Genomic DNA, 9,365 nt, shown 5'->3' with positions numbered 1-9,365 from the left:
TGTGTCTTCTATTCTGTGAGAGTAAAGGTTCTCAAAGTAGCTATTGATGAACTTCTGAATTTCCACCAGGTCTGTGGTAATTACACCCTTTTCATTCTTTACTGCTTGTATTTGAATTTTTTCTTTCCTCTTTTTGATGAGGTTAGCTAGGGGCTTATTGATTTTAATTAATCTTTCAAAGAACCAGCTTTTTGCTTTTTTAATTCTTTGAATTGTTTTCTTCATCTCAATTGAATTAATTTCCTCTAATCTTTATGATTTCCTCCCGTCTTTGTTCTCTGGATTTGGTTTGCTCTTCCTTTTCTAGTTGTTGAAGGTGCAGCATTAGGGTATTTACTTGTTCCTGTTCTGTTTTCCTAATGTGTGAGTTCACAGCTATGAATTTCCCTCTGAGAACTGCTTTGATCATATCCCATAAATTCCACTAATTTGTGCTTGAAATTTCATTGAATTATAGATATTCTTGAAATTCTTGTTTAATTTCACCTGTGATCCATTGTTTGCTAAGTAGGGTTTCATTTAATTTCCGTGTATTTAAGGATTTTTTCTGGTTTCTTTTGTCATTTGTTTCCAGTTTCATTGCACTGTGGTCACATAATGTGTATGGGATAATTTCTGTTTTCTTACATATATTTAATCATGACCTATGGACCAGTATGCGGTCTATTTTAGAAAATGACGCATGTGCAGCTGAGAAAAACGTGTATTCAGCTGTGTTTGGATGGAACACTCTGTATATGTCCTCCAAGTCCATTTGTTTCAAGCTCTGGTTCAGTTCTGTTATTTTTTTTTTTTTTATTTTAACATTTATTGTGTGTGTGTGTGTGTGTGTTTGTGTGTGTGTGTGTGTGGCCAGCTCAGCCCACCAGGGGGCGGGGCTGGCTGGCATGTGGTGCTGGGGGATTGAACCGTGGTCCCTGTGCTTTGCCAAGCTTGTTCCAAGTAGGTGCTTTAGACCAATGAGCCATCTCTCCAGCCCCAGTTCTGTTATTTCTTTGCTAATTTTTTGTCTGGTTGATCTATCTTTTGGGGATAAAGGGGTGTTAATGTCTCCTGTTAAGACTGTGGTATTAGATGTTAGATTTTTCATGTCTGTTAAGATTTGCTTTATATAGTTTGATGTTCCCTTGTTTGGTGCATACATATTTATGAGTGTTACTTCTTCCTCTTGAATTTTCCCCCAACCAGTGTATAGTGGCCTTCTTTATTTCTCTTGATCATTGTTGTTTTGCAGTTGAGACTATCTGAGAATAGGATTGCTACCCCTGCTTTTTTTTGAGGTGCTGGAGCATGTACCATTGTGTTTCATCCTTTGACTTTCAGCCTATGAATGTCTTTATGAGTTAAATGTGTTTTTGTATACAATATATTGTTGGATTTTGTTTCCTAATCCACTGTGCCATTCTATTTCTCTTAATTAGTGAATTGAGTCCATTTACATTGATGGTTAGAATTGAGAAGTATTGACTTATGATTGACATGTTATTTACCTGTTGTTGTTTACTCCTTTTTCTCCTGTGTTTAATTGCTTTCCCTATTTAATTGGTTGCTTATGGTCTCATTTGTGGAGTTCTGATCATTTTGGTCCCTCTCGAGAACATCTTTCAGGAGTGTGTGTATGGTTGGCTTTGTCACCATGAAGTTCTTTAACTGTTCTTTGTCATGAAAGTATTTCACTTCTCCATCAAACTTGAAAAAAGATTTATTCAGGGTATAGTAGCCTGGGCTGGAATTTGTTTTCATAGAGGAGTTGAAGTACTCTGCTCCATGCTCTTCTTACCTTCGTGGTTTGTGAGGAGAAGTCGGCTGTAATTCTGATGGGTTTTCCTTTGAATGTGATCTGCTTCTTTTCTCTAGCGTCTTTCAGTATATTATTCTTGTACTGAATTTCTGGGATCTTGACTATTATATGTCTCGGTGTGTTTTAATTGCCTTGAGGTTACTTGGCATTCTGTATGCTTCACTTACCTGAAAGTCAGATTGTTTCCTCATATTTGGGATGTTTTCTGCTATTGCTTCTGCCCATGTTTTTTTAGTGTCATTTGTATTGACTCCTTCTTTCTCATTGATGTCTATTCATCTCACATTGTTCATTTTTGCATCATCTTGCAGGTGATGGATTATTCTTTCCTGCATCTTAGTTTTTTTAAGAGTTCCTTTCTTATCTTTTCACTAGCAGCACCAGCATCTTCAAGATCTGAAACTCTGTCTTCACGCTCACTTTAACGGTTTTCCAAGCTTGTGATTGAGATTTTAATTTCTTCTATATCTCTTTGACTCTGCTTCATGCGATCTATCTCTTTCCTTTATTGCTCATTCAGGGAATCCATCATATTTCTAATCTCCGCTATTTTTTTTGTCAATGTCTTCTTTAGAAGCAGTTATTAATTCTTTTACTGCTTTATTTTTTTCAGATTGTGTTCCCTCCCTGTGTTTCTGTAGTTGATTCTTTACTTCAAATGCTATGAATTCTGAGAATTCTTTTTTTCTTTCAGAAAAGAATTAAGCTCTGAGTTCCTCTATGACTTTGTGCTGTTGCTTATTTACTATGGACCCTATTAAGTCGTACATTTGAGATGAGCTCGTGTCCTCTGTACTTGTTCTGGGTGGGCATTGGGTTTCCTCCATATGTTTATGCATTTGATTCTTTACTGCAGATGTTATTAATTCAGGGATTTCTTTTTTCATTTCCAATCTGAGTTCCTCTGTACCTTTCTGCAGCTGTTTCTTTATTTCAGAAGCCATTGATTCATTGCTTTCAGCTGTGTGATTCCCAGTTTGTTCTGTATTAATGTCCTCTGCACTTCTTATGGATGGACTTGGGTTCTGAGTTTGCAATTTGTTCTTCTTGTCATTTTGTGTAGCACTGTCTTCTGATTTTTGTTGTAGATCTTTGTTGCAGTTATAACCTTAGCATGTACTGAAGTTCAGGTGCAGATCTACAAAGATTGGAGCTATCCAGCTGTGCCTGGCTTGGGTCTGGTGGCTGTGCACAGCTCCTTCCTGCTACTTCCCTTTTGGGTGAACCTGTTGTGCCCATCTGGCAAGATGTTCTGCTCCTGGATTAGCTGCGTGGTTCTGTCCCCTATACTCTCTGCAGGGATTGCAGCTGCAGGGTTCACCCCAGGCCTATATGCCAGGCCTGAGCTGAGTCTGGAATGGACAAGGTGGAGTAGGTGGGAGAAGCACCTCTCCCACACCCTCACTGGGCCTAGACTAGGACCTGGTCCAGGGGTTACTGGAACAGGACAGAAATTCCTACTCTGTGGGCGGTGTGTGGGAGGGGTACTACAGATTGATGGGGGGGCATCCCAAATGGTGAAAGAGGGTGTCACTCACTCTGTGCCTGGTCTGGGACCAATAGGCCACACCAGCACAGGGTAGCCAGAAGCTCTTTCACACACTCACTGGGCCTGGGCTAGAACTGGATCTGGGGGTTCCCGAAATATGGTAGAAATTCCTACTCAGAGTGCGGCATGGGGGAGGTGCTACAGAGTGGTGCATGGCTTAACAAGGGATGTGGAAGAGAGTCTCACCCACCTGTGCCTGGACTGGGACCAGTAGGTCCCACCAGCACAGGGTAGCTGGAAGCTTTCCCACACACTCACCGGGCCTGGGCTAGGACTGGGTCTGGGACAAACCTCATGATATAGAGCTGGAGTGGTGCGCTGCTTCCCAATTCTCTGGGTGTGCCGGTGATTAGGTGATGGATGCACTGAAGCTTCTTAAAGCCATAGAGAGGGTTCTGTTGGGAGGAGGCAGGTCACTTGGGAAAGAACCAGAAGGGCATCTCTCTCCCTAGGTTATCTCTTCTCCTTTTGCTTCCCTCTCTGAGCCCCAAACTACTTGTTCTTCCTTAATTTGTGAGTGTTCCATATTTCCTTGTTCAATACAATAATTTTTTTATGTATTTAGTACAGGATCTACAGGTTCTCAGTACACAAAACGGACTCGTAGTGATCCTCCTGTTTTCAGCTTCCCAAGCGCTGGGATTACAGGTGCGCACCACCATGCCCACTCTCAATCACTGTCTCTGTGCCCTGGGAATGTGGGAAGCATGGCATGCTGGTGAATTGAACCCCCAGCCTCTTCCATTACAATCATTTTTAATCCAAATCTAATGTAAACAATGCTTAATGAATGTTGTCCAATATTAGAAAAGTTATTTTAATAAATAACCAAATAGATAAAATACCTAATCTAAAATGCAACATTCAAAAGTAATATTTGCTTAATATTTTGCTTTATTTAGTTTCAAATTTGCATGAGATCTTTCTTTTTTTATTCTAGTTTATTGGTACAATATGTGTAACATATGATGTTTACTTTCTTGTAGAAAGTTAATATCTGTACCCAATACATCTTAATTCTCATTTTCATCCCCCTTTCCTTTATTCCTATGCCCTTGTCTTAGTTCCTTTTTCTCACTGCTGAGACAAAATACTTGACAAACCAAGGAGGAGTTTGTTTCTCTCACAGTTCTAGAGGTTTCAGTCTACAAGAGGCTGGTGCCACAGCAGGGCATCACCACAGAGGAAAAGAGGAAAAGTTAGTCCACTGCAGGCAGGCAGGCGAGAGAACATTATCCCTTCCTGGCCCTTATATTTCACACTGGCTCTCCACCCTAGGGCCAGTGTGGCACTCACACCCTTAATCCCAGCCAGAAATATGCCAAACCAATCAGTGGACTGCGTTAATCCCCACACACCCGTAATCCCAACACCACACACTCTAGATCCACCTGTCCCTGAAAAGCCTTATTATTGACTACATGTGGCTGTGAGAGGACATCTAGACACAAACCATAACTCCTCCCCTAAATGAATCTATTCTGTAAACAGAACGCTTATGCCAAGTGGCTATGTTCTTTCCTGCATCCTCCTTTCTGCATACAAGGGCACCTGACCCTAGGGTTAACTATTTCCAAATTGGTCTATCACTTATGATGAGTCAAATGATGACCCAACGACTGATGGAGACTTCCTTTTAGTATGTGAACCAAGATAGGTATGTGAATGTGCCTAAAATTTAGGAATTAAGATGTGTGATGTACATGGACCAACTCCTTACAATGAATATAAACATCACGTAGTACTGCAAATAGTACTGATAAAAACTTTAGAATAAAAAATCTTAATGATCGAATACTAGAAATTTCATGGAATCCTTCTGGTAAAATTTGTAGATTTCAAGGTCCACCTTAGCTGTGAACATATTACTTGTCAAAACTCTGCAAAACGATGCATGCAGAATTATGGATTTTGGTGATCATTCATGGAATCACAGTAATAAAAGAGAGGGCTGGGTTCAATCCCTGGTACCACATACTGTGCTGCCCCAGGGCTGGGCATGGTGGTACATACCTGTAATTCCAGTTCTGGGTAGGCTGAGACAGGAGGATCCCTATGAGTGTGAACTGCATAGCAAGACCCTGTAACAAATAAACAAATTTAAAATAATAATAATAATAATAATAATAATAATAACACAGAATATTGTAACAATATCATGTGTCATCTGATGCGTAGTAAATAATACCTATCCTTTGTGTCAAAGGAGAAAAGGACCAATATGCTCATATTTGCAACAACATAAACCTATTTTTCTGTCTTAATTTCAGATAAAGTATTTGCAATAACATGCATCTTAGGAGATACACACTTAAGTAAATTTTTATTGCTTGCTTTAAATTATTACATAATTATTGTTAAATCAAAACTTTTTAGACTATAGTTGAATATAGTCAGTATTTAACCATATTGTACTTGAGATTCTCTTTGGAAACTTCTTTAAGTTCTCCTTTTGTATGTGAGAAGGAATTACTTGATCTTAGAGTTTCCACATTGAGAGATTTATTGAGACAAAAAGACTGGAAAATAATGTTTTAATTTATAACACTGAAATTTTTAATAGTAGTCACTTCAAAGTACGTATTTTTCTGGCTTCAAAGCAGTATTAATAAAAGATGTGACAAAGCAGATAAGAATAGTAATAGGCACGGTTTCAAGTGACACTTTTAATCCGTGCATGTGATTCAGTCATTGAAGAAACTGTCACAGTACAAAGTGGTAACTCGGTAGGCGCTGCATTGGAGGTCTTAATCTAGGCCCTTTAAATAATGGGTAATCATTTCTCCTTTTCATTTTTATGAAGTAAATCACTGACTGTATATGGCTGGCTGGGCATGCTGTAAAATGGTCACATGACATAATACTATAAAATTTACATCCCTGTAAGGCAAAAATAGCTTTTAAAACTGCTCTCTTGTTCTATAAAAGTTGAAAATGAGACTATGTACTGCTCTCTGGAGTATTCACACATGACATCAGTCTTTAGGTTATTAGCTGTATATATCATAGTTTTGTGGAGGGCGACATGAAAGTTGTGCAAATGTCAAAAGGAGGCTGGCAATATGATTTTATTGCTGTTACAAATTGGATCCATTCTGACCTTTGAGCTTCTACTAATTTAAGCAGAAAATGATATAATGATATTTACCAAAATTTCTTGATCAATGATTCTATTGTGTATATTTTCAATTAAATCTATGGCTTCAGGGACAAATTACCCCAAACTAGTTGGCAAATTTATTTTATTTTTCTAAAAGCCAGAAATCCACAATCTTTTAGTAGGCTAGTCCCAGAACAGGTGGAGATGGTTCATTCAGCTGAAGCAGAGTACATTCCTAATCTCTTCTAACTTCTGCTGACTACATGAATCATTGATCTATGTGTGCCACACTCCAGTTTGCGATTCCTGGGTTGTGTAGTTTTCAGCTCAGTGTCAAATATTCCTTCATCTTAGAAGGATCTTCTTGACTACCTTTAGGATTCAAAGAATGATTTCTGAGTGTGTGTGTATGTGTGTGTGTGTGTGTGTGTGTGTGTGTGTGTGTGTGGCCAGCTCAGCCTACCCTGGGGATGGGGCTGGCATGGCATGTGGTGCCGAGGATCAAACCACTGTCCCTGTGTGCTTGCCTAAGCTTGCCTCATCAGGCACTTTAGATTGGTGGGCTATCTTACCAGCCCAATACAGAATAATCTTCCTAACTTAAAACCTCTAATGGCACATACAAAGTTCCTTTTGTCAAACAAAATAACATTCCCAAGTTCTAGAGAGTAAGATGTTAATAACTTAGGAAGCCACTAATCACCATTCCATATTCCTCAAAACTAAGGAAATATACAAAATATAAAACAATACATTTGATAAAAGTTAAAGGATTGTTAATGGTAACAACAGCAGCAGTTATACCAGTATGGTGATAAGAATAATAATGAAAGTTATAGATGTGTAGTATTAGTAATGGGTGTAGCTGCTACCATTTGTTGAGTAGCTAGGATCGTGATGCCCTTTATAATGTTGTGAGCAATGTAAGTCACTTAATCTTAAAAAAAAGTCCTAAGAAAATAATGCACTGTATTATCTGACATCACTCCCATTGTTCAGGTGAGGAAACAGACGTTAAGGCAACTTAGTACTTTTGTAAAATTGCATAATTAAAGGTGGAAGGAGTGTGAATTTCAACACACAAAAAGAGATTCACTGCATGTTTCTTTCATTCACTGCAGCAATAGTTGCATACCATCTAGAGTGGTCTGGACCCCAGTATTTAAAAGTATGAAAAGATAATTTGACAGCTTTGGTGAACTAAAATGAAAACTTTTTAAAATAAAAAAAAAATTTGTGAAGAAAGTCAAAAACAAGCATTAGGCAACAGAGAAATGATTTTTTTTTAAAAAAAATCCCCATTTCCTATGAATTTTGTAAGAACACTACAAATTAAGAAAATTAGCTATCAATTTTTTCAGACAAATAAGTTCACTTGTATAGATTGCTTCTCTGAAAAATCTTATATTAATTACTAAAATAAAAATGAAAACAAATCTCTGGGAAACATCAAAGAGTGACTGCATCTGCTAGGTTTATGCCACAAAGTAAGAACAATAGAAGCTAATTTTAATAATGCCTGGAATTTATTTCACAGCGTTAGAAAACACAAACTGCTAAAGGGATCTGAACTAAGCCAGATATTAGCAACTCTGGAAATCACTTAAAAATTTGTAAAAGCATAAAAAAGAAAAGTCGCTACTATCAAAAAATGAGAGATAGAAAGGACCATCTTACACCCATCATGGTTTTTTGTTTGTTTATTTAGAGATGAGCAAAATGTGGCTAAAAGCACATCCACCAGCAGGGAAATGGCTTACGGTGAGAGTGTTATCTGATGGTGGGTCAGGGGATTCTTTCCAAATAGTTGGTGTGTGGAAGAACAAATTGGACAACACATGTAGAAAGATAGTGAGATGTGTATTTATTGAAGGTGGAAAAGAAATATGCTCTGAGAGTAAGAACAGGCCAGTGAACAAACACGCTTACAGTGGCTTCAAGGATAAGGGAAAGGGGGTCTTTTATATCTGGACATGCGCTCTGACATGGCTTCTCATACAAGCAGATAAGGTTTTGGGATTCTTGTCTTATCAAACACTCACTTGGTCTTGCTCCACATATAAGCTGTCCTGCCAAAACTCATCTAGCTTTGTGCCAGATGTGAATTAAGAATGAGAGTGGCACTTTTCTCATGGTTCAATGTATAGTGCTCAGGAGCTTTGGAGTCATGCTAGGTCCTGTGTTCTGCATGTGTGCACTGGGTCTCCTAGACTTTGACAGATTTCCAGTTGATTGATCAGTTTTGTAACAGCTCTAATTTCCTATTTCTGTGTCACTTCTGACAGAGCATGGAATGGCTCGGCCTGGGCTATCAGAGAAAGGCAGAATTTAGATCATGAAATTGTCCATTTTTCCTGTTGGAGGGAAACTTCACATAACTAAAAGAAAATGTAAAGCAAGGTTTCTTTTGATCTTTTTGCCTTCTACTCTTCTTCCTTGGCAGAACCTCCTCTAAGGTCAGCTGGCATTGACTACAGAAAATATTCTTTAAGAGGTCAATCTGTAGTGCATATATAAATATGTGTGAATGTGTGTGTTTAGATATATATGGCATTATAAAATGTAGACTCAAAAGCAAAGGAAAAATAGGATAATTAGTGCAGTATAAAGAATAGAGATACTATGGAAATTTTGAGAGACAGCATGCAAATCTAATTACGCAAAGACAGACAGATTACAGAAATAGCTCGTACTTTTCATTCTTTTTTATTTACCCTTGACTTCTGTTTCTATCAAAATGTAAAGCATATTTGTTTTTTTTAATTTCACCTGGTCTTATGATTTTTTTTTTTAACCACAGAATATACTGGCCCATATGAACACACTCAGCCACCTTATCTTTGACAAAGGGGCCAAACATACTCACTAGAAGAAAGATAGCCTCTTTAACAAATGGTGCTGGAAAAATTGGCTCT

This window comes from Octodon degus, unplaced genomic scaffold, assembly GCF_000260255.1.
Source record: "Octodon degus isolate 3935 unplaced genomic scaffold, OctDeg1.0 scaffold00095, whole genome shotgun sequence".
In the NCBI taxonomy this organism is placed as follows: domain Eukaryota; kingdom Metazoa; phylum Chordata; class Mammalia; order Rodentia; family Octodontidae; genus Octodon; species Octodon degus.
This window is presented reverse-complemented; position numbering follows the sequence as displayed.